This window comes from Pelodiscus sinensis, chromosome 4 (genome assembly GCF_052426305.1).
Source record: "Pelodiscus sinensis isolate ZL-2025 chromosome 4, ASM5242630v1, whole genome shotgun sequence".
Lineage (NCBI taxonomy): Eukaryota > Metazoa > Chordata > Testudines > Trionychidae > Pelodiscus > Pelodiscus sinensis.
Window position 1 is genome coordinate 69,767,856 of NC_143055.1, and position 26,174 is coordinate 69,794,029.

Below are 26,174 nucleotides of genomic sequence, written 5' to 3' on the forward strand. Positions count from 1 at the left end.
GGGGTTTTTTGGGGGGGAGGGGAGGAGATAGAAAAGAACACACATGAATTCAATAAAATTTTATTTTTACTCTCCTCAAAATGGGTTCACATATAGTTGCTTCTACACCAAGAATCTATTTTACCAAGTTCCAGTCCAGAGCATGCATTTTTAAAAGGTAATATAGATTCTTTGAAGATAGAAGTTGTAATAAAAAAGGGTTCACCGGCTCTTGAAAGACTGTGCTATTTTCTCCAGATTTATCTGAACTGTTGCTAAGGTTTCACTTCAAATAGGCACATTTAAGGACTGAGAGAGAGATTCTGATTTCAGTTATACTGATGACAACCTACAGCAACTCCACTGAAACCAGTGGTGTTAATCTGGGTTGGTAATGGTTTAGAATTAAGTCTATTACATTACTTATTTAGATAATCAATTAACTAAGTAAAGGCACTTTATCAGAACATTTTAGGCTGGATTCTATGTTGTCCTGTACCTAGTATAATGATTTATACTAATGCAAGTGAGTGTAACACACTAGCATTCTAACTTGGTAGAATTTTAAGCTGGTATGAAACCCATATTCAGCAAAACAGTAAAGTGACCCAAAGGCAGATAAAGTAGAAGGGCTTCTTTACTGTGGATACTTGTTCCATCTCAAGCCCCATAAACTTTGTCTGCGAGAGCAACAAATTAACTACAGGTAAACTCTTTTATCCGAATTAGCATGTAATTACACATCTATTACAGCTCCTCTTAAACTCTTATTTAGTAATGTGTAAAGCTATATAATGAATAGTAATAACCATGTGATGAATATAATTATCCCCACCCATTTACATCATTTTTAGCTGATGCATACAGTTCTCACACCACAAAGTACCCGAATCTGCAGTTTATAGCGCGGGGAAAGAGAAGTGACTCTGAATATATATTTCAAAAAGAATGGTAATAGAGAAGGGGGGGAAAGAAAATAACATTGTTCTACACACAAGGGATTCATTAGAAGTTATGTTCCTTGTTCACAGCAAACAGGAAGTGAAAGGAAAGCAAACTTTCTCTCAAGCAGAAAAAATACTGCCTTAGCCAATCTTCTCTTTAACATGGTAACCATTATCCAGATTGTTACTTACCCTTTACATACTCCATCACTTAAGTCCCATTGACTTCAGAGGGAAGTGTCGTGTGTTTGGGATATTAGATATGAGAGGAGCCAGTAAACACCAAAGAAACTGTATCTAACTTTATTATACACAGAAAAGTAAAGGAAAGAAATGAAGAATTACATAAATCCATTCCAAAGAATGGGATAGGTAGCATAGACAATATAACACTACCTACGCCTAGGACAGTTCACAATATATGTAACGTTACAGATATAAGCATACATGTACTTATTTCTATAAATATCACACAGTTCCACCATTAGCAAGTTACACTTGTCAAATGGAAGGTCGTGGCCTCTTTCTTTCCCCACGTGTAGAGGCTTCCACAATGCATTTGCTGGTAGGAACAGGCACCAACTTCTTAACTGCAGTGAGTAAGTTAGTGGGGACCCCTTACCCCATCCCTTCCACCAATTATGTGTTCTACACCTATATTTATACTTGACTTGGTCGTTCTAATCATCTCTACCAATTGATTACATATTGGTAATTATGTATTGTATAAAGCACCTATTACACTCATATTTGGAGTACATTCTGCCACGCAGGATATTGCTAAAACTATACATGTAGTTAAAAGTTTCATGGCTGTACTCTGTAATTTTTGCTTATCAGAACAGAAGTACCAGTATAAGGTTGCTTGTCCTGTTTGTGTTTGATGTGGTCTTGCTGTACCAGGCTTAATCTGCATTGTTATGCAAAACAATTTCCTTTAACCCAAGCCTTGCCTGCATGCTTTGGCACACAAGACTAGAACCAGGCCTGGGGTTTGCTTTACAGGGGTCTGCACTATCCTCAAAGCAGACATTATTGTCAAGGCAGGGCTGTCCAGGCTTCCCTACAGTAAGCACTTCACTGGATAGAGATGGAAGACTGCAGTGTTTTAAAAAAATGAATCAAATCACTTAAGCACATGCATCATGGTGAGTGAATTTTAGAGACACCTAACTCTCAATGAATTTCAGTGGGTGAAGAGGAACAGAAGGTGTGTTTACTCAAACTTGCACCAATTTAATTAATTATCAATTCAAATCCCACAGAGACATACTGATATCAGTTTAAAACTGGTTATTTTGGTCCTATAAATTAAAATACAGATTTTAGTCGATCCAAGTGATCACACACAATTGCCTCAATTTAACTATGAGTTTCTAATCAAATGATAAATGATCAATTAAAAATTAAGTTAAACTGATATAATTTTGCATGTAGACCAGGCTGTAGACTTAGGCCTATGTTTATATTCCACTCCACATTATGAATGAAATTGGACCTTCACCATGAAAAAAGTATATAGTCCCTTACACTTTCCATAGCATTAAGGATTAGGTTGGCAACTGAGGCCTGGTCTATACTAGAAGTTTGTCAAATTTATCTGCATATAATCACTATTCTAAACAATGAATCCTTACTACCAAGCCTGTTCTATCAACTTAAAGGCCTGTTTTTCACAAGCATTAATCCTAAATGTTGAGCATGCAAAGTTATGTTATGGAAGTGTAAACACAACATTGCAAAAGTCTATGTTCTTGGCCCATGGGAGGCATTCCACTGTGCCTGCTCTGACCAGGACTCTACTGTTCTCTAAGTGAACAGGAAAAGCCCATGGGAAACTTTGAATATAATTTCTTTAGTGGGCAGTGTGGTGACAACACAGAGCAGGCAGCACTTTGGGCCAGGAATTCAAGTTCCATGAGCTCCAGGTCCCATGGGCACAGACAAGCACTAGCATGGAGCATGAAAGAGATCGTGGACCTTATTGATGCAGGGGGAGAGGAATCCATTCTCATAGAGCTTCCAACCAGCAAAAATAATTCAAATATCTATGCAAAGATCACAAAGTCCATGATGGAGAAATGATGTGCCGGGGTGCCCAGCAGTACCATGTGAAAATAAAGAATATGAGGTAGTCCTACCAAAAAAAAAAAAAAAAAAACCACACACACCACCACACACAATGAGACAAATCAGACGGTTTAATGGCAAACAAGCCACTTTTACAAGCACTGCATTTGACCATGAGGTGTGGAGGACTCAACCAGCTTCCCAAGACACTGTGGAATCCTCCAAAACACTCATAAGGGCAGCAGTGTGGAGGACAGCGAGGGGATGGTGCAGGAGAATGGTCAGCAGGCAAGCGGTGAGAGCCAAGAATTTTTTTTTTTATAACCTCTGATACAATCCCCTCCTCCCAGGGCATCCCACAGTTGGGTACAGATCCCTGATATCTCACATGGCAACCTGAATGATGGAGGGGAAGCTATTAGTTGCTCTCTCTGCTACTAACTTTATTAGCCCATCCCTTCAGCCCATCTCTCCCACTCCCCCGCCTCCCCTCTTATTCTCCCATCTGCAGGCTCTGGCCGAAGTAAGAAAATAGCACCAGTACCAGCAGAATGCTGTTTCTAGCAGATCAAATGCCTGCAGTATTTCAATTCACTCAACTCCAGGGCTTACATAAACAGCACATCCATAGCATCCTCAGATTTGTTCTCTTGCTGGAATCCCATACATACGCTCTCGACATACTCCACCATTGGGTGCACCAAGGCAAACATCATCACAATGCTTCAATGCTTGCACTGCTATGGAATCCGCACAAATAACCAGGACCAAAAAAAAAGGGAGCGAAAAGACTGTTTCCCAAGCAAGGGGGAGGGAATAGACAAGTGAATTATGGGACACTGAAATCATGAACCCAGAGTCACCTGTTGCACAGTTTTGGTCCCAGCATGCACCTGAAGCCTAACCCAGAATTCAAACCAGCACGGGTATTGCGGGATAGCTACCCACAGTACATCACTCTCAATGTTTCTGGCATTCTCCCCGCTGGGGAAATTTTGCACACAATGGGGACATGGAACTTCAACTTTGCAAAAATTGGGTGGTAAGAAGTGGACCTTAAGAAATGTGTCCTTATCTCGTAGTGTAGACATGGCCTAAGTCACCATTCCTTTCATCACTTCTCCATCCTTTACGCAAATTCTGCCATCTGCAATGGCATACAAACATGCACAATAACACTTCTGTCCTTAGCTATTTCCAATAGGGAAAACCACTTGTGTACACGTAGTTGAAAAACAACCTCCTTTCCACCCAACACTTTGTGATGTAACCCTCCCCAACCATTCAGTGATGAACTGTGTTACATGCTGAGTATTTTGATACATTTAAACAGCAATTTCTATCACAGGTGCCTAAAAATGTCTGACTTCTTCCCCAAGTCTCTGGATTGCAGAAAGAAAAAGTGATTGTTCTCAGGAAGAGGGGAGGGGAACCACCACTAGAGAAAGTAATTAATAATACAAGCAATAGCATTTTGCTATAGAAAATGTCCCAGGATTATTCCTTTTTAGGCAAAATTAATGACTAATTCAAGCATATTCAGCATAACAATTAATCAGCAGGAGCTCTGTGAAAGACTGTCAAAAGGAAGAGCTGGGGGTGAAGTGCACCAGGAATTCCTTACATACTGCCAAGTGGGTAAGCAGAACAGGAGCCAACCTGGATAAGGGTCAGCCTGACAGGAACATGGTGGGGCAGGTTCTTGTGTGGCCTACGGGATATGCCACTCATGTTGGGAGGACAGGGTCGTGTGCTCAAGTCCCACCTCCCCCAGGATGGCCAGATCAGGGTTTCCAGGATTTTGAATTCAAGAGCTTAGGTTTTTTTTTTTTTTTTTTTTAAACAACAGTATAGGATATGAATTGCTGCATTTCATAATTGCTAGAAAGAAATAGCGGATATAAATTATAGGAACATAATCACATGTTAACAACACTATTTTAATATAGATACAGACCAGCGTTATTCTCGTATTGCTGACTTACATAAGGTACTACATTTTTCATGAGGCTACTTATTTACACATTTCAATTTTGTGGGATAATAGTATCAAGATGATAGAGTAGAATGGAGAAGCTCACCATTCCAGTCATCTAGTTCTGCGAGCCAATGTTCAGAAGCCACAAAACTGGAGAGATCCATTTCACCCCGGCACCACCTTTCCACCGCTCCCGTTCCCGCCCCTTTGCCTCACTGAAATTATGAAAGACACAACAGGGATATCCAGAGGGATATTTTTCTCAATGACATCTAATCTGGTGAATAAAGACTGCTAACTTCCCTTCAAATTGCTACGAAGCACATTTCCCTGTCCTACAACTGCTGAGCCAGCAATTGAATATTTTCTTGAAGCTGTCAAGGTGACTAGCATATGGCTTCATGAGCAAGTGGAGCAAGAGGTACGCTGTGCCCCTTAGAATCACTATTGGCATTTCAACATCAATGGTAACCTGACACTAGGGAAAGAATATCCCTGCTTGCAATTGTTTGAACAGTCCTGTGTTCCTAAAGAGGTGATCATTATGCACTTTCCCTGACACACACACACACACACACACACACACACACTCGTCAGTGAAGGGTCCTGGGTTATCCACAATGCATGTATAATCATAGAAAAGTCATCTTTTCTATTAAATGTACTCTGAGCCAAGGTGGGCTTAGCCCAAAACAGGAATCAGTGGTGCTATGGTAACTTATACTAGCTCAGAATCTGTTCTAGGTATCTTTTATTGGTGGTGGTAGAAGGGAGAATCCAAAAATGTGGCCTTTGTTCCTTTCTCACCTTCATTTCTTCCTTGTCTTAGATCAAAAGTTGTTCTGGGCAGGAACTGTCCAATGAGAAGCCAGCACCTAAGTATTGCGTATATTATAATACAAACTGTATTAATAGTGGACAAATATTATCCATAAAGCTCATGGGACTAGTTTGATAAAAGACTGGTTTCCAAAATATAAGAGGGAAAAACAAACATAATTACATAAACATAAAAATGTGTTTATGCTTATTGTACAAATAAAGAGAATACTGAGCATCTGTCTTCTGAAGCTCTCAAAAAAGTGAGGGGATTATTTTACCCATTTCACAGACAAGGAACCGGGAGTACAGAACATTTAAGTGACTTGCCTAAAGTCACTGAGTAAACCTTAGCACCATCAAGAATAGAGTCATTAACTTCAGTGCTGGATATTCAGCCTAGGCACTGGACCATGCTGTCCCCTATGCATTGCTCTATTTTAAAGGGTTATTTTTATTGAACCCTTCTCGCCCCCTCCAAACAAAACATTAAGTCTTGGCTTAAGTTTGGGGCAAACACTGATCTCAGTATCTGGCTTACATGACCAACTTACTTGGCCCTTTCTTAGTACTTAGACAGCTTAATCCTGCACTGCTCAGATAACAGCATTCAGCCCTATTTTTATGAAAATGCACCAAAGAGTTCCTTTCCTTTTTGAAACTATTTACTTGAGGCTGTATTAAAAAGGAAGAGTTTAATCTTAAATTAACCTCTTTTTATAGCTATGCAGAGACTTTTATGGGAAAAGGGCCCTGAAAAGCAAACAGCAGATGTTGCTTTACAAAATCAGTTTGCATAAATATCACATTTTCACCCGACAGTCAATAAATGCAGTTCCTTACAGCAACATTATACATAAAAATGATAGAACCCATCAAGATTTTGCCAAGATGAGTGTTTCACATAATAAATATCTGAATAGAAGCTGTCAGAGATTAGATTTAGGTCTCATGAGATTGCAACATCACTGCACAAGATTTATGGTACATTGGTGAAGCTAAAAGGACTTTTAACATCTGAGTAAGTATTTTTCTCTCACTAAGGCACATTTTTTGAAGACTGTGCTGTAACCAGTATGCTTATATAGACTTTTTCCTTAGTCAATTCAAGTCACAAAGTAACTCAATTTTTAAAAAGTGTCATGGTGCATGAAGGGAACCATACTTAACATTGTGTTGCAACACATCCTAAGATACTTCATTTGGACCGCCAATACTGATTGGTGGTCATATCGAACAGGCTAATTGAGCCAACAATTAGTCCTGAAGCTAGACCAGAACAACAGTTAGTATAGAAGATATGCTGTAATAGAAAACAGATCATTACATCACAATTCCAAAGAAAAAAGTAATGGACAACCTGCCAAGGTATCATCTGCATCAAGATGTCAAACCCTCCTCAAAGTCCTTGATTCCTTGTGATGAACAGGATCTAAATAAAAGCAAAAGGACAATAGCTCTCTCAGGCACCCATAATACTGAGAGTGACTATGTGCTAACAGAGTTAACACAACCATGGACAAACAAATATCAAGAGCAACAAAGAGACTTCAAGTGACAATTCACCTTAACAGCCAAAAAGACTATGATATAAGGAACTGTTCTGAGAACAATTGTGACAAAAATCCACTGAGGCTCAGAGATAACTTTTTTGGACAAATGTCATATTAGGCATATATCCAATTATAAATTCACTTGTTATGTTTGGTTTGTATTGTTTTATTTAATTATCTGGCAGAAACATTATTCTTAAGTGCTAACCTTTAATGTTGTGTCAGAGGACACAAAGTAAAGATTCACATGTAACCAGCTCTCTCTTTTTTTAAATAAAGGTAAATCTCAAAATACATAAGAAACATACATAAGAACAGCCATCCTGGATCAGACCGAAGGTCCATTTAGCCCAGTAACCTGTCGTCCACTAGTGGCTAACGCTAATTCCTACAGAAGGAATCAATAGAATAGGTAATCATCAACGCTACATCTACACTGCAGGTTTTTGCACAAAAATCTGCAGAGCGTCCACACCTCAAATGAGCTTTGCGCAAGTAAATAGTCAGTAAAATGGCAGAACAGAGGGCTTTTTGCAGTGTAGGTAAACCTCCTTTTAGCGCAAGAGTTCTTGTGCAAAAAGGCAAGTGTGGACACTCCGCAGGGGTTTCTTGTGCAATAAACCCCTATGGGAAAAAGCACAGGTGCTCTGATTGCCATTAACTGAATGGCTATCAGAGCTTTCTTGTGCAAGAGCAGCATGGACGCTCTTTTGCGCAAAAGGACATTGCTTTTGTGATGCTTTTGCGATGCGCTTTGAGGTGTGGACGTGCTCTTGCACAAGAAGCTTTTGTGCAAAAACTCTTGTGCAAGAAGCCTACATTGTGGACATAGCCCAAGTGATCCACCCATGTTGCCCATTTCCAGCTTCTGACAAACAGAGGCAAAGGCACCATTTTTATCTAATAAGAGAAGACACTGTTTCTGCCCGATGCAGAAATGCAATGTCAGAATTTCAGGAACTTTTCTTCTCACCAGAATGGTCTCATGGCTACATATATTAGAAATTAAATGTTTGCTTAAATACTGTCAACCCAAACTTACTTAGGATAATTTAAGGCTCAGCCCTGTGAAGTGAATGGGAACAATACTAAGGAGGAGGAGGTTCCCACTCACAAACCTCTTCCAGGAATCCTTTCTTTATTCTTAGATAAATCTTGTGACCTTACTTTTGGTTTCTAGGCTTAGAACATACAACAGAGAAGCAGGTCATATTGTGAAGTGAATGAGAAAAGCAATGATGGAGATGGTAGGCAAAAACATAAGAATGGTAATACTGGTCAGACAAATGGTCCACTTAGACCAATACCTTGATCAGTACCAGAGCTTCAGGGGAAATATACAGAACAGGGCAGTTGCATTGACCTACCCTAATTTCCCCTCCAGGCAGGCAGACAGAGGTTTGGGGTCACACTGGGCCCAGGACTGTATCTCTGGATGTTAAATATCAGTTAATTTACTAGTCAAATAGTTGATGGAATTTCTATCGACTACTTAACTAGATGATAGGCACTTCTGCATTCCTCCTTTGAAATGTACAAGAGCCCCTTCTGGGGCTCTTGTACATTTCAAAGGAGGAATGCGGAACTCCACATGCAGCCCGGGGCCAGCAGGAAGTCCCGCTGACTCCGGGCTGTGCATGGCATGCCAGCTTTGAAATGTACAAGAGTCCCCAACAGAGGCTCTTGTGCATTTCAAAGTGGAAGCGCTCTCATGGAGCCCAGGGTCAGCAGGGGACTCCCCAGCTGATCCTGGACTCCGTGTGGCATTTCAGTGGAACCAGGGATCAACTGGGGACTCCCCAGCTGACGGGTTCCACTAAACTTTTTCCCGGAACCCAGGGTTAGTTGGGGACTCTGATAGACACAGCAAGGGGGAATTGACTAGTAGACTGACTATCCAATAAACAAATGCTTATTGGATCGTCGACTAGTCTTTAAGGGTATGTCTACACTACCACCCTAGTTCGAACTAGGGTGGTTAATGTAGGCAACCAGAGTTGCAAATGAAGCCCGGGATTTGAATTTCCCAGGCTTCATTTGAATATTGCCTGGCGCCGCCATTTTTAAATGTCTGCTAGTTCGGACTCCGTGCCCGCGGCTACACGCGGCTCAGACTAGTGGAACGAGGTGTACCAGTAGTTCGGAATCAGAAGCCTAATCCAAACTACCTAGTTCGTGCCGCGTGTAGCCATGGGCATGGAGTCCAAACTAGCGGACATTTAAAAATGGTGGAACCCAGCAATATGCAAATGAAGCCCGGGAAATTCAAATCCCGGGCTTCATTTGCAACTCCGGTTGCCTACATTAACCACCCTAGTTCGAACTAGGGTGGTAGTGTTGACACCCCCTAACATCCTTACGCTGGACATCTTGACCTTAGATCATCCCACGATTTTCAGCACATTGGGCTACTCGTAATCCTTATGCTTGCTTATCAGCTGCCATGTGACCCAAGTCCTTCCATTTCAAATTGAATTGTTCTATGTCACTGATAATCACACTCTTCCAAGTCATCCTTGGTCTACCCCTCTTTTTTGTTGGATTTTCTGGCTTCCGAATCATAATTGGTAGCTGGTTATGATCCATTCATAACACATGCCCTAGCCATTGATGTCCTCTCTTACAAATTGTTTGTGATAGAAACCTCACTTTTATCCATTTTTCTGATACCATTTGTTTCTTTCTTCATAGCTTACTCCTAATATTCCCTGCAAGCACTTATGAAATCTAACTTCTGAGCATCTGTTTTCTTAAGTTGCCAAGGTTTACTGCCATAGGTTGCTATGGCTATACCACTAGCTGAACAGAAGCTTAATGCTGTATCCTTACATACAAAACTAAGTTTCCAAATGTTCCTAATTTCATCCAAGGGCTACATTCGCTTTGCCAATTCTTATTTCTGCAGAGCATGTACCATCTTGCCTGATTGGTACCTTATTGATCTACCTTTTCTAGCTCTTCATTGTCTATTTTGAAGCCTTATCTCCAATTCCCATGGTTTTACCTTCTCTGTTTCTCATTTTTTTAACTTCATTTGTTCATGTCTGAAGTAAAACATGGGCAAAAGCAAGCATTAGTATTGAATAAAACAATGTTTTTCTATGTTACTCACTACACGTTGTTTAAAGAATTGTTGTGTCTACTTTTGTTGCATTTAAGTACCAGATTGGAGATATCAAATGTGATAGACTCACAAATTCAGATTGATATAGAGGGAATTAGAAGCCAGCAAAATGCATGATGTGTGAACTTAATAATAATTAATAAAATTAGTATATGCAAATATCAGGTGTGCTTGTTAAATTAAATCAATCAACATTTTAAAAGTTTATACTGGAGTCTTCAACATGTCACTTCATCAGACTGTTTCTTGGAAATATACTTATTAAGTTAAATCATGAAATGAATGCTATGATGCACAGAATGATTAATGTGTATTTGTAATCTGAAAATGTTTTGTCTGTACTCTAATTTAGAACTGACCTAATTGTTAAAGGTTCTCTCTGAAAGAAAAGATAGATATTAACTAAAAATATAAGTGATTGCTTCTTGCATATTGAAGATCATTTTGTAGATTGCATATAATGCATAATAAAATATACAAATACAAAAATCAAATGAGAAGGTTCTTGCTCATTGGGCTAATGAACTTCAGAATGGACATGATTTGTTCCACACCCAGAAAAGAAAAATGCTCAGTAATTTTCTTTATCAGCATTAATGAATGTGAACTATTCATCAGGCTGGCAGGCAGGCAGATACTGATCTAAACACATACCAATAAACACTGTCCTATTAGCATTGCTTCATTCCATACTAGCTGAAGGCACATGAGATTGTATTACCCAGAAACATCTCTCTTGAGGAAGGGATGGACTAGAAGTGCTGCAATATGCCTTGGACTTTGGACCACACACAGAGCTTCTGATAATATGCTGCACCAGTGATAAAAGCCCTCATGCAGCTCTGCAAGCTCCCCGGTCCTGCTTCTCTAGGGCAGCTGATCACCAGTGTGACATATTAGATGTCAACCACAAGCAGGAGAGACTTATTGATGGGTTCCTATGTATTCACAGCATGAGTCCAAACCTCCTTGCAACTTTAACTTCCAGCAATATATACCAATAGCCTATAACTGACACTTTATAATGTGTTGCTCTTTAAGGATCTGTCACACAATTAATGCTCCTGCTAATTCCTTGGACTCCTGGGTTCACTCATGCAGTCTCATATTACCCCAGACAACAACACTCCCTCCCCCCGAATTGTACTCTCTCAGTTTTGACAATGAGCCTAGATTACTCTGTATTATCTTGAGTGCAGATAAGCTCTTGTACTTTATTTCCACTTCACTGAACTTTAAATCGAGACATTGAAAAGAAAGGGCATATTTCAAGGAGTGCTAAATTCCTTTGTGCCATGCTACGTACACCTAAGCTCCCCCTCAAAAAAAAACAAAACTTATGCTGGTTGTGGCAGTATCTAAACTAATTTTCTTCTCCCCCAAAAAGTGACTTTTTCTTCAGTTGGAGGAAAATCTCTTCTACTCTCTTTAAATTGACTGAAAAATTAATTATGCCCATGTAAAAAATAATCGGAACTGCTTTGCCTCCATCTCTTCTAACTCAGTATTTGAATTTAGAAATTTCAAACACTCATTGCATAAGCAATCTTGAACATGAAACAAACTTCACTAAAACCCATAAAAATGGACGTTAGTAATGTATCAACAATAAAAATATCACTTCTGAGCATATCCTTTGTGGAGCACAACTGGAAGATTGAAAAACGGCCCTGATTCCGAGCCTTTCTTATCCCTGTTTTATACAAGTATAATTGTGTGGTATCAAGGCAAACAGCCCCAATACAAACCAGATTTTAAAACAAATGCAGATGCAACTGACAGTCTGCCTGTCAGTTGATTGACCAACCTTGTGAAAGGAAAAAAGGATTTATAGTAGGTCAGTGAACCACATTAAGACTAAAACATGATCTTTTGTCCCAGTTACAGACACTTCTTACCATAAGAGATAATACAAATAGCAGAAAAATCAGAGAAATAGTACTCAATGGCTATGAATGACCCATTTACAGATATACATAAGAACAAAATGAATCCTATTAGTATTGATATGCAGCTTCTGCTGTACACAAATGATTTCTAAAACAGTGGCAGGAGACAAACTCCCGTTTTGATTTGGTTTTATTTTTCCCTGCTTTCTACCTGGTAATATCAAACAAAGAAAGTTAGCTGATTTTAACAATGATGGCTCCAATAATTAAATGCATCAGCTGGAATTTAAAGAGATTAATAACCCTACTGAACACACACAGCTTAAAAATAAAGTACTGACGTGGCCATGCTTCAGGAGACACATCCGACAGAGCCTGAAGATTGCAAACTACAATTGGTTAGGCCTCTCAGATTATATGTGCTTTTCTTCTTAAAATAAGGGGTATACCAATGTATAAAAAGTCATATTTTAATATTTTGATCTAAAGGTCTGACAAAAAGGGAATATTTACAGTCTTCAAAGCTAAAATTAGCAAATCTATATTCACCTTTTCAATCTTTACATGTCAAACCAGGATGATGCCCATTTTTTCATACTTCATGACTAAGTGACATAGGCCACCATCCTATTATTATAGATGGCTACTTTAACAAAATTAACCCCAGTCCTTGGTAAATCTCTATCTCTATACTGCAATACTGGCCAGATGATACGCTGCTCTAGGTTAACGAAATGCTGTAGGATTTCTCAATTTCCACATAAAAAAGATTATAGGTTTTATTTCCCTGTAGCTCATTCAATATATTTGAGGCAGGACTACTTCACAGTGTCACATGACTTGACAAATTCTCTGAGGATAATTATACCTGAGGATACACAGCTCAGATCCCCAGGGTATGTAGCTCCAGCTAAAATAACTATCTAGTAGAGAGTTTCAATTAAAAAAAACAAAGAACAAATCCCCTGCTGCTTCCAGATTTGAGGAAGATTATAAAGTCTTTCAGAGACCACATGATCTCTTGCACTATCTTTAAAAAGAAACAGAACATAGAACTGGTATCCTTATATAGGAAATTAAAACCTTGGAGGTATATGATGTTTCTGCCCCTTTGCAGAATCTTCAATCTAAGATATGAAATAAAACATTCTGTCATAAGGTTGACTTTGTCTGGGAAAAAAACAAAAACTACTGAATATTTGGTGAGAGCACTGGCAAACTATAGACAAACGAAAAGCTAACAAATAAGATTACTGCTGCTTTTGCAAATAGCAACAATTTTGTATACGCACAATCGGGTATTAATAAACAATTTCAACAGTTTTATTAAAAAAGGTATTTCAGTGAAGAGGGAAAGATTCTCTAGTAATTTTTAATAGGTTACCCCTGCCACAATTCTGACTCTCAGGAGGAAATTTTAAATGCCCATCTAGAAAAATTGCCAAATTGATTCATGCTAAAAAAAAAAAATTAAGGTTGGAAAGATTCCTACCTGAATTTAACAAAAATATAATTTGAAATTTTAGCATCTCGATTACTGACTAAGTCTTTCTTGGCCTCCTTGAACATAGACTATCCTGCTTACTCTAAAAAAGCTGCAATTTCAGTTATTCCTCAACCTGGGAAAGACCTTAGACTAGTAATTACATATTAATTTCTTTAATCAATTGTGATCCTAAGATTTTAACTGAAGTTCTTTCTATGTGATTGGATAATTCCTTTTGCATTTTACACATAAATTAGTTCAGCTTCCCTTGTGAGAGACATGGCTCAGGTAATTTTCATTGATTGATATTACTGTCACTTTAAGAGAGTCTAAAGAAGAAGTTACTCACCTTGTGCAGTAACGACGGCTCTTTGAGGTATGTTGCCCCATGGTTGCTCCACTATGGCTGTCGGACTCGCAGATATCAATCAATGCATATCTGCAGCACCGGGATGAGCCCAACAGCCACAGTGGAGCACCCACGGGGACGCTACCCAAAGAAGAACCTTTAGCTATCTTTTTTGAAAGATTCCACAAAGTTTTTGAATGTATAGCCCAGGACTATCTTTTTTAATATATTGCAAAATTTAGATTTGCTAGTCAATTTATTACTTAGATCAAGCTCATATGCTCTAACCCAACCTGTCAATCCAACCTGCTCTTAAATATCTCCAGTGATGGAGATCTCACAGCCTCCCTAGGCAATTTATTCCAGTGTTTAACCACCCTGATAATTAGAATGTTTTTCCTAATGTCCAGCCTAAACCTCCCTAGTTGCAATTTAAGCCCATTGCTTCTTGTCCTGTCATCATAGGATAAGGAAAATAATTTTTCTCCCTGCTCCTTCACACGCCCTTTTAGGTATTTGAAAACTGCTATCATGACCTCTCTCTGTCTTCTCTCTTCCAAACTAAACAAACCCAATTCCTGCAGTCCTCCCTCATAGGTCATGCGATCTAGCCCTTTAATCATTTTTGTTGCTCTTCTCTGGACCCTCTCCAATTTCTCCACTGCTTTCCTGAACTGGACACAATCAATACCCTCTGAACAAATTGCAGATTTTCTGTAGGATTTAGTCCCCTCCCCAGCTTAAAATGATCACATTACCTTTTTAATAATCCATGTATCTTTGTGGCTGTTAGCTATGACCACACAGACCCTGCCTTGGGTTCAGACTGAATGAGTATTTGTATACCCTCTCACTCCCCTTTTCAGGAACTGGAGAATTAAATTTTAGACTGGACTGATCCAGAATTCCCAAAATACCACCTGTGAGGCAAGTCTGGACAAACTTGGCTAGAAAGTTCTGCTTCCATTGATTCTTCCACCGGATCATTTCTCCTAAAAAACTAAATTGAAAAACCTTGATGTGGGGGGTGGGGGGGATGATGATAGTCACAACTAACTGAATAAAAATTCAAACCTTTTGTAGATCTTTAGTAATAATTTGGCTTACTGTGGTTGACAGCATGTAAATATCTCCAACTGAAGCATTTAACTCTAAATGTCTTTGGCTTAAATGCCTTGTCATCTCTAGATAGTTTATTATTTTGGAGAAAAAATTCTGGATTTATCTAAGCAACAGTATCTTTTTATGATTTTTGATCCAAATAAGTCTGCTAAAGATTGATAATTTGATGGTTGCTTGGCAAAGACATTTGGATATACAACTCAATCCAACCCAAGGGAACACTATTGAATCTAATGTTCAAAAAAGTAACTTACAAACCTAAGACTATGACTATTCACCAAAAGGTTCTTTGGAATATACTGATCCCCATGTAGGCTAATGTTCATTGGCCTCAAATGCCGATCACTGTTTGAAATGTAACTCTTGGTGTCTCACTAGCTTGTATATTTTGATAGTGCCCCATACCAAGAATTTCTGGTATGAGAAATGTCAAAGGACAATTTGACAGTGGATGTTAAGTTGGAGCCCTCAACTTAGGTTTTGTTCTTGACATTTTGAAACTGGGAGGTTGCCTGATGTGAGGTGACATGGTTCCAATGCACAGGCTTGATTACTAAAACAATAATCCTGCTAAAACAGAAAAAGTCCCCCCCACACACCAAACTGATGCCCAGTTCAGTGATGTGGCTGACCTCACAGCTGACAAATGACAAGGATGAGACAAAAGGGCAATGCCTAAAACATTTAAAGCAATTTTGGACTGCCTTTTTTTAGAAGTTTATGATTAATGGAGACCCTGAAAATAAATGTCATTTCCTCTCCATTCATCCTAACCCTCTTTACTTATCTTATGTGGTACAATCAGTCTGGTTTTGGTTTATCTGTTGTACTTGAAAAAAAAATAAAGCTTAATTGTTTTGAGAAGTAGGAAGGAGTAGGGGAAAGGAAGTATGTTTTGTCACTTTAAAATGTTGTCATATCTTTAAGTCAATATTCAAAAAGTCAAAATGATAAAGTATGCAAGAGTTGCTGTTCAGGCATCCCTGCTGAGAAGGACCACAGCCAAACCACATTAATCTCAGGGCAAGTAACAAGATAGTCATTTATGCCTGCAGGACAAGCTCTCCTTGCCTGCTAGAAGAATTTAGAAATCTTTTTTCATTATCTTAGCAGGAAAAGCAGGAATCTTAGAGTGAGAGAGAATATCCAGCAATTCAAACATCTCCTTTGTTACCTTCAGCTACAATGGTCACAGTTTTCAATTTACTCCAACATTTCTTCTTTGATTTCCCTCCATCAGATAATAGTTAAAGTGCTTGTGCTCTGATCTCATATTTCTGGCTTATATACGCCAAGGTGGGAAATGTGGGGAATCAACTGAGACTGGAAGGTTTTTATCTGTATTGAAAACTTTAAGGGGATAAAGTCATATCTAGGAAAAGAGGAAGGTTCAAGCAATGACTGGTACTCAAGAGATCTGGGTTCAGTTATTTAATCTCTCCCTGCCTCATTTCTGTATCTACAAGATACTTCTTTCTCTGACCTTGACTGTGTTTAGACTATAAGCTATTCAAGGAGAGTACTTATAACGGCTCTTCATCTCAGTCACAGACAGTAAGAGAAAGATAAAACTTCACTTTTTCCCCCCTCCTCATTTTCTCTGGCTCAGCTCATCCCCTGTATTCTGCTCAATGTTCCACAAACCTCTTGTTCTCCATGTGCCCCTTCTCCTGTCTCTTCAAAAGGCCCTCTCCATTCCATGACTGAGAAGCACATCCCTATAGTTCCCAGTCTCCTAAGTCCCTTCTAGTCTCATAATATGCCACCTCATACTTCCCCATAGCTGCTACCTGCCTGCTCCCACCACACCCTCAGCTCAGCTGTGGTAAGCCTGGAACATGCACAGATCAATTTATATTTACAAATATTCTCAAAATGTTAACTGTCTACATGTGAAATCAACCTTGCACAAGTGAGACCCAAGCCATATTTGTGGGCAACATGAAAATCGGATGAAGAAAAAACCCAGAAGAAACTCAACAAAATTTTACCTCCTGCCACTTTAAGGCATGTGAACCTAAATGCATTTCTCCAAAAGTTGGATTTCTCTAATATAACCCCTTTTAGCACCACAAAAAGGGAGGTTAAAATGTACAGTCTTACAAGAAATGTAATTGTGCAGCGTAAGCAACATGCGGTGTTACCTTTTCATGCCCACTGCCAAGAACAGGGATAAGTGCGAGTATGCTCCTATTTCTCACTGCCTTGTTTTATATCCCATCTCTATAAACTGCCCTGTTTGCTTAAGCTATGAACACATAATTACACGTTTTATGTTTCTTCATCCCTCACACACATACTCCAGAGTAGGAGCACAGCATTGCTTCTATGGCTAACAGGTTGACAGATGCTGTGTCTGAGAGAAAAAGTAATGGAGAATTTGCAGAAATACGAGGGTTATAGGTAGGGCCCTAACATTCACAGCTCCCTCCCCCTCCAAAAAAAGGTCATGGACTAAGATCTCCCCCCATGAAAACTGGTCTTATGTGCTTTTTACCCTACAGTATTCAGATTTCACAGGAGGAGAAATTGGTGGTCCTAACAAAGTGAGTTGCAGGGGAATCACAAAAAGTTTCTCAGGGAGAGGAGGGGAGCTGTGGTATTGTCATCCTTCCTTCTGCACTGCCTTCAGAGCAGGTTGGCTGGACAGCAGCAAATGTTAGGTAAGCATGCAGCTCTGAAGGCAATGCACCACCCGCAGCAGTGCTGAAGTAAGGATAGCAATACCATTCAATGCCACCTTTACTTCTCCACTGCTGCCTTCAGAACTGGAGTACCAGGGAGTGGCATCTGCTGATTGAGAGCCCAGCTCCCTTTCAATAAATTTGCAACCACCTCTCCACAATTCCTTTTTGGGACTGGATCTCCAGTTACAATGCTATGACATATCAGATTTAAACACCTACAATAATGAAATTTAGGATTTTTTTAAATCCTAAAACCATGAAATTGACCAAAATGGACCCTGAATGTAGTAGGGCCCTAGTACATTATGAGCACTTATTTTCACTTGAAAGTTGACTAAACTCAACAATGCATTTCACACAGAATATACAAATAACCTCTGATTAGTACTGACATGGGTCACATTCCAACAAGTGACATGGAAGTGAAAGGCTCTTTATCGCATCAGCAGACCCCTACCTGTCCATTCTTCCAACAGAAGGTTGCAAAATTGCTATGCAGTCATGTGCACTACACATTGTCCATCAGAATCTGACTTATAAAATTCCTTTAAACAACCCAGTGCATATGTTCTTTTTCTCCTCAAGTTGAGGAAAGATTTAATAAATGATATTTTGAAGGCTAGATGGAGTTGGTAGAAGCTTATCATCAACTGAGAATTTAATTGTATAAGCCCTATTAGAATATTTTAATTTCCGCTGTCATCTGTCTTGAAAATTTATCTTATCTAGTAATTTTATTCACAATGGAAACCTTTGAAGGGTTTTTTGTTATGCTGTTCAGAGTCATTGGATAATGCATGCTATAACATATTAAATTTGTATGGAAAATAGGCCATGCTGGTTTAGGTCTGAGGTTAGACATAAGAACATAACTTAATTTTGCTGACATTTGAGAGAACGCAAGATTTTTTACAAATTCCTCAACCCCCATGAAATATTGGAGTTGCTATCACATCTGCCTTCTAAAGGATGCATTCTACAAGAGCTAAAAATAGTTTTCTAGGCAACAGAGTAAGCCATATATATATCCTCATTTATTTGTTACTTATAATATTGCAGATATTAAATCCTACATTAAGATTTACCCAGTGTTGCCCAGATCCTTCAGGGCAGAGCCTTGGAAATGTGGGGGTGGAGGGCTGGGCAGGAGGCAGAGGGCCTAGAGTGGTGTGAGGATTGTTGAGGGGGTGAGGAGGAAGGGTACCCTGCAGCAGAGCCTTCTCTCCTCTCCCCTCCCCAGATTCCCCTTAGTGCCTTTTCTCTTCTCCTCCAGCCCTCCCTGGATACCCCAAGACCTTTTCTCTTCCCCTCTCCCTCCCTGCCCCCACCCCACCCCAACCTCTGGCACTGAGGGAATAGGAGGAGGGAAGGGTTTGGAGAGGAAGCAATTTACCCAGTCTGGTGACAGGCAACATGACAAGCCTCAGACACTCTCTTGATGGTGCAGTTACCCCCACTGGTCACTCTGCAGTTTAACTCTCCTCTGTGCTCACTGCCCCCAGTGGCCACTACATCCCTCCTCTCCTTTTCTATGCTATGTAAAAACAGTCCCATTCCCAGCACTTCCAATTTTCCTGGCGCAACCAAACTCTGACCTCACTTTAAGTGAGGAGAAGAGGAATCTACATTACAAATGTGGTGGTCCTAGCTCTTACTGTTCAGGAGGAGTTCTTGAACAGACTCACAGATGGACAGACATTTCTAAAATATACAGATTTACTAATTATGTAAATATATTACTATACAAATTGTAGTTTAAAAAAAGTCAAATACTTAAACCTAGAAAATTGACTCATTTAACCCACCATGCAATACTCAAATATACTCCTAACATCTTTTACATGAAGCTCTCCAATCTTCAAAGAAAGAAAGGAAACTCTACAGTAGATAAGCACAGATTCCCAATTACAAGCTTAATCTAGTAAAAGATTTATAGCAAGATAAACTAGAGGATGTACATATAGCAGGACAAAGTCCTTTTTAATTACTATGGATGGAGCAAAGCAATCACTACTATTCGTACTTCAAAAGCCAGGCATTTTTTTGCCAAATTAGAAAGGCTTATAAAGCATGTGATACCAAAATGATCATTTCAGGAGATGATCGTTTTAGGAAAATATATATCACAAGACTCACCCTTCTAAATATAAGCTAATTTTGTCTTGGTCATCTAATCTATTGGTTTGATTCATTTCAAATTTCACTGAACATTTATAATATTGACATGCTATGTTTATTTTCTTAATGCATCTTGAGTTCTCCTTTTCTATTGACTTTCCACATATTTCATATAGGCATGCTCCAACATATTCAGAACATAACGATATAGCAAAAGAAAAAGACAGACTCATCCTTCTGTCCCCTTTACAGCATCTACCTTGCTTATTCTTTTGGCCTAGATATAAGCAAGGAGCATAACAAAACTGCAGAGCAGGATCAGTGGGGTACATATTCCAAATTGACAGATCTTGGTCCTTTGCAGAAGTGGAACTCTCCCCAGAAGTTCCCATACCCTCCTACAATATCTCTTTACATCAGCCATGGCAACACAGCAGGAGAGCAGTTCACTTCGGCCATATTTGTATCCTTTGCTAGTCATGAGCATCCACAGAAGGGGGAGAAAAAAAGAGAGGAAGAAAAAAAATAGCTGGCAAGGAGTAAAGAGAAACTGAGAACAAAAGATCTATTTGGGAGAAGGTCAGAGAAAACATCCAGTTGATAAACAGTAAGTAACATCCAGGATTGCAGGTTAGGAATTTGAGTGTCAGTCAGTGACGTTACAGTGTTCGAGTTGCTGTGAAAGTGCCTCTTTCCCTAGGGATGTTTCTGACTCCCAAGGCTTGCTTTGCCCTGGCAACTATTGATTTTTATCTCCCCTGGGCCTCTGTCACTCTGGAAGAGTCTGTGAGGTTTATAATGTGCTTGCATAAACTGTTTCAGTAATTAAAAGTGGTCATTTTTCTTTGTAAATAAATTAAGCCTTTTCAATAACAATTCATGAAAAGATCATAGAGCTAAATTCACACCACATTGAATTACTCAGTGAAGATAATCAGCTCAACTGTTGAGTGAAATGCATTGACTTTTACATCATAACACAGATGAGGTACGAACTTTGTGCTAGCTCAACAGTTAATACATCCATCTTATGCTTTTGGCTGCCACAGGAAAGAATGACAACATTTTTAAATTTGGATGTCACAGCAGAATGGGGTTCAACATTTCATGCGACCACACTTTCCCATCATCTCAGAAAGGCTGAGATTGGAAGAAATGTAGAGCGGCTGAATGTGAAAATGGCAGAAGATATTCCCCTACTATTACGCAATTACACATTGCTAAAACAAGAGCATCCGTTCTACAAACTGCATGTGAGAATTAACCTGAATTAAGAGAACAGTCAATAGAACTGTGATGAACTTTGGAAAGATGAACAGAGTTCACAAGAAAAATCACAAACATACACATCCTCAAAGAACACACACAGAAGATCCGTGGTTTGGGTGTCCCATGAAGCTCATGAGCAACCCTGACCTGCATATGTACAGATACAGATACTTGCTGCACAAATGGAAAATTAAAAACTCTTCAGTATGCAACTGTGGTTACCCAGAACAGAACGTGGAGCATTAGAACAGACACACTAGGTCAGACCAAAGGTCTATCTAGCCCAGTATTCGGTCATCCCACAGTAGCCAATGCCAGGTGCCCCAGAAAGAATGAACAGAACAGTGATCCATCCCCTGTACCCATTCCAAGCTTCTGACAGAGGCCAGGGACACCATTCTTGCCCATCATTGCCTATTCTCAATGAATTTATATAACTCTTTTTTTAATCCTGTCAGAATCCTCATCTTCACAACATCCTGTGGCAAACAGTTCCAGGAAATTCTTCCTTTTGTTTGTTTAAAACCTGCCACCCATTAGTTTCATTTGGTGACCCCTAACTCCATGTTATGGGAACAAGTAAATAACTTTCGCTTATTCACTTTCTCCATACCCACTATGATTTCATAGACATATATCATATTCCCCCTTTCTCTCCTCTTCTCAAAGTTGAAAAGTCCCAGTCTTGTCTCCTCATGTCATCTCATATGGCAGCCATTCCAAATTTTTAATCATTTTATTGCCCTTTTCTGAACTTTATCCAGTGCCAAGGTATCTTTTTTTAAATGAGGCATAAGAACATAAGAATACCCTGGAGCCAGGAGGCAATTTTGTTTCAAAAGCACAATTATTTTCCTACACTGGCTATAGAATAGATCAGCCACACAGTGTTCTATATACTATGTCTGTCAAAGCCATAATCTAGCCCACAAGTGTTCATTTCCTTCAGAATTTGAAGCTATTTCCTCCAGCTTCGGGTAGCATGCTATAGAAAAAATAATCTATCTAGACTAAAACAAGGTGCTAAAGTTATTACCACATAAATTCAGACCTATTTGGCCACACCTTCATAATCCCATAAAAATTACACAGATTTCTTAATATAGTGTTGACTCCCAACTTGTTTTCTAAACAGAGTTGTAATTGGACAAGATGAGATTTTTCTGCCTGTAGTTTACTTGAAGGACCCAGACATCATTCCTTCATTAATGTAATAGCAAAAACCTCATCCAAAGATATTACTGAACAAGTTAGTAAAGCAAATGTTCAAATCATTCCATGAAATAGTGATAAAATCAATGTCACTTGTCAATGTGTTGTGTTAGAAATCAGAGGGCCATTTATCTTTACAATGTTGTTGTCCCTTTTAAATTTAACTGAATCAGAGTTCACTAAAATAGCTATTATGGGAACACTGCATACAGAATCAAATAATCAGAACAACTCAGTTATGAGAGATGATTTATAAAGGAATAAATACTTTTAAAAAAACCCTGGGAGACAGAGGTGTGGAAGAGGACATACAAAAAGCCACATTATCAGTTAATCCTTTACATTATAAGGGTGGGTGGTGTTTAATTTCACATCTTGACTTTGTTTGAACAAGTCAAACTTCCTACCACATGTTGCACCCATCTCAAGTACTTTCTTTGCCAGTCATCACAGAATTCAAGTTCAACACAAACTCTGTGTTCACTCAAGATCTGACAGTCAGCCAAGGAAAAAAATCTTTCAGGTTCTAGAGGCTGAGATCTCTGCTTCCCTAGAATTTTGAACCAGACTTATTTGAACCAGTTTTCTCAAGTGGACTAGCAATTTGGTGTACTTCAATTTTTGAGTATTCAACCTGAGACACTTCAGAGCTGGCCAGTAACCCAAATTTACTAGTCACTTTTGAAAGTCTTACATAAATGAAATACAATCCATATTTAATTTTTGAAATGTCAATACTGTTGGGCTGTGCCTACACTGCACCCCTTTTCCGGAAAAGGGATGCAGATTAGACACTTCGGAATTGCAAATCCGTGGGGGATTTAAATATCCCCCGTGGCATTTGCATTTACATGGCTGTCGCTTTTTTCTGGCTTGGGGATAAGCCGGAAAAAAGCGGCAGCCATGTAAAAGCAAATGCAGCGGGGGATATTTAAATCCCCCGCGGATTTGCAATTCCGACTCGTCTCATTAGCACCCCTTTTCCAGAAAGGGATGCCAATGTAGACATAGCCTTGTACTTTAGCCAGCTGTTATTTTGTGATGTCAACAAAGAGGAAATAAATCCTTATTATAGCCAAAGCCAATGGAGTTCTTTATTTTTTTCACATGTGGGCAAAGCAATCAAACTATCACACTAACCCAGATTTCATGACTAGTGACAACTGTAGGCTTCTCTCAAATAGTCTTTAAAACCCATGCATACAGCTAGACAAAACTTTTCAAAATTTTAAACATTAAATTTTCATAGCCAAGTATTTCCACTCCTTTCCTTAAAGGAGCTTTAGTTTTGGAAGTGATGTCTCAGGGGACCAGTAATAGGACTTAAAACATTTTACCTCTCCATCACCAATTGAAATCCAGCCCAAAGCAATAGTGAAAAGAAAGGTTTACCATTTGATGTTTTTGATGCCTTTTGTCACCTGTGTTTGGTGCTCTAAGCACAGTTTCCAGTGGACAAGTGTGCACAGAATACAAACATCAGCACAAATGGCAATAAAGAGTGCAAACATTATAGAGTTGTCCCTTGATGTTAATCTGAGGCACAACAATGGGGCTCTACTTTGTAGGTGATACCATTGCTGTATGTGCTCTATGGTTCTGTAAATGAATAGCTCTTAATCAACCCCCAGAGCTATCACCTTTTCAAAAGGGCTGCATTCACACCAGTCATTTTTTAAGAGTGTTCAAAAATCACTTCACGGGCAAAAAAGATTAAGCACAAATATTTTCAGGCACATAGATGCTAAATATCAAATAAAAAGGTTTTTGTAATAGACCACATGGAGAAAATCATTGCTATCTATAAATTTGATTCTCCTACAACTGGTTACTATTAATTTTTAACCCTGATAAATAACCTGAGGAGATGGGAACACTTACTTGATCTCTCCTGGGCTATTAAATAAGTTTGATTTTTTTAAGTAAATCAGAAGTTTCTACATGATTAAATTATTTACAGATACATACTACATTGACTGAATAGCTGAATATATAAAGCACCAAACAGAAGATCTGTACAATTGTCAAGTCAAGCACTTAAAAAGGTAAAAAATGCCAGAGTTAATATTACCTGTGGAATGCTAATTTGGCTCTTTTGCCAATGCAGTATGATGCTTTCTAACTGCATGATCCCATTTTTTCCATAGGACCCCAACTCATTTAGTTCACAAGCCCCCAACTTCCAATTTCAAGCCTGATGGACAAGCTTTGGCAAAATTATAAATACTTCAAAAAATCTTATTGTAGAAAGTACTGGACAGCCTTAATTATAAGTGCCACTATCCACTATCTAGCCTATCAGCAAAGAGAGAGCGTGCACACAACATTTTTCAGATGTAAAGAGCAATTCTGGATATCAAAGTTTAGATACCATAAAAGGGCCTGATTTTCACAGCATGCTGATCATTCATTCTCTGAAACTTAGTCTATTCATATGTCTAAAGTTGAAAACCCAAAAATGGAGGCACTCAAAAAAGTACAGCAAGAATGTAAGGTCTGGATTTAAAAAAAACAAAAACAAAAGACCATGAAAGTGTTCAGGAAATGGTGTCTTGGCACATTTCGGGGGTGGGGAGAGGAGGAGGAAAAGGAAGCTTCCCTCTCAACCAACATTTTGTTATTTTCTAGCTAATGATGTTTCTTTTTTAAAAGTTCCTAATTTATTAAATTGTGGAGTTTTTGAGGCATAGGAATAGTTCTTTCCCCCTCTGCCCCCTTTCTTCTCATTGACCTCATACATTACTTTTAAGTTACTGCTAAGTACATCTCTCCTGCAGTGTGTAGCAGCAGGGCACCTTCACATGTTACAGTTTAATGAGGCTCAGACACAAGGCACAAGTCCCAGAAGAAAAGTATTACCTGATCTGCTTCATTTATTTTAACCAATAATCATACCATTACCTACAGCTTCTGTTTTTAATTAGTGATATCTAATGATTAACACTGGCCAATTTGCATCCAATTATGTACCCTGAAAAATTAGAAGAGGATGAAAAGGTTGAATGCAATTAATCACTCTGCAATGTGTACTTGCTTGGGTATCAAGGATGAACATGCTGTACCTTTACAAATAAGATTTCAAAGAAAACACTCACTGTCTTATTATGGAAAAAAGCATAGTGCTGCCCAGGTCACTATGAACTGTGAATATATTTAGTTCACTATGTACTGTGAATATATTTAGTTAACTGTAAGATTACTGGATAAGACCATGTACATGCTTAAATTGGAGTTAGTGAAAATATTTATATATATATATATATATATATATATATATATATATTTCTTATGTGCTAGCTGAAAAATTAGTAAGAAATAACAAGGAGGCCTGGTAATGTATCGAACCCAAGATGCTAGTCTATAAGGACACCATAACCCTAATAATTGCACAAGGCATTGCTAAGTCTGCACGTTTGACACAGAGGCCAGATTCTGTGACATAAAAAAAAGCATACTATGATTTGCACATTTGGGGATCCACCCCCCATAAGGGTTGGCAAGTCAATATGAGCAGACACCTATTTCACTAAGAATCTCAAGTTAAATCTTGGTTTCCTGGGCAGCTGACAGGAGCT

The 26,174-nt window shown here is 38.9% G+C and overlaps 1 long non-coding RNA gene across 1 annotated transcript in view; it reads right to left on the reverse strand.

Moving 5' to 3' along the window:
• Positions 1 to 26,174, reverse strand: part of LOC142829444 (uncharacterized) — a 90,965-nt gene that overhangs the window by 63,126 nt on the left and 1,665 nt on the right. The window contains exon 2 of the long non-coding RNA XR_012903857.2: positions 7,151 to 7,222. This is a non-coding gene — a long non-coding RNA (uncharacterized LOC142829444). The remainder of the gene's footprint in view (positions 1 to 7,150; positions 7,223 to 26,174) is intronic.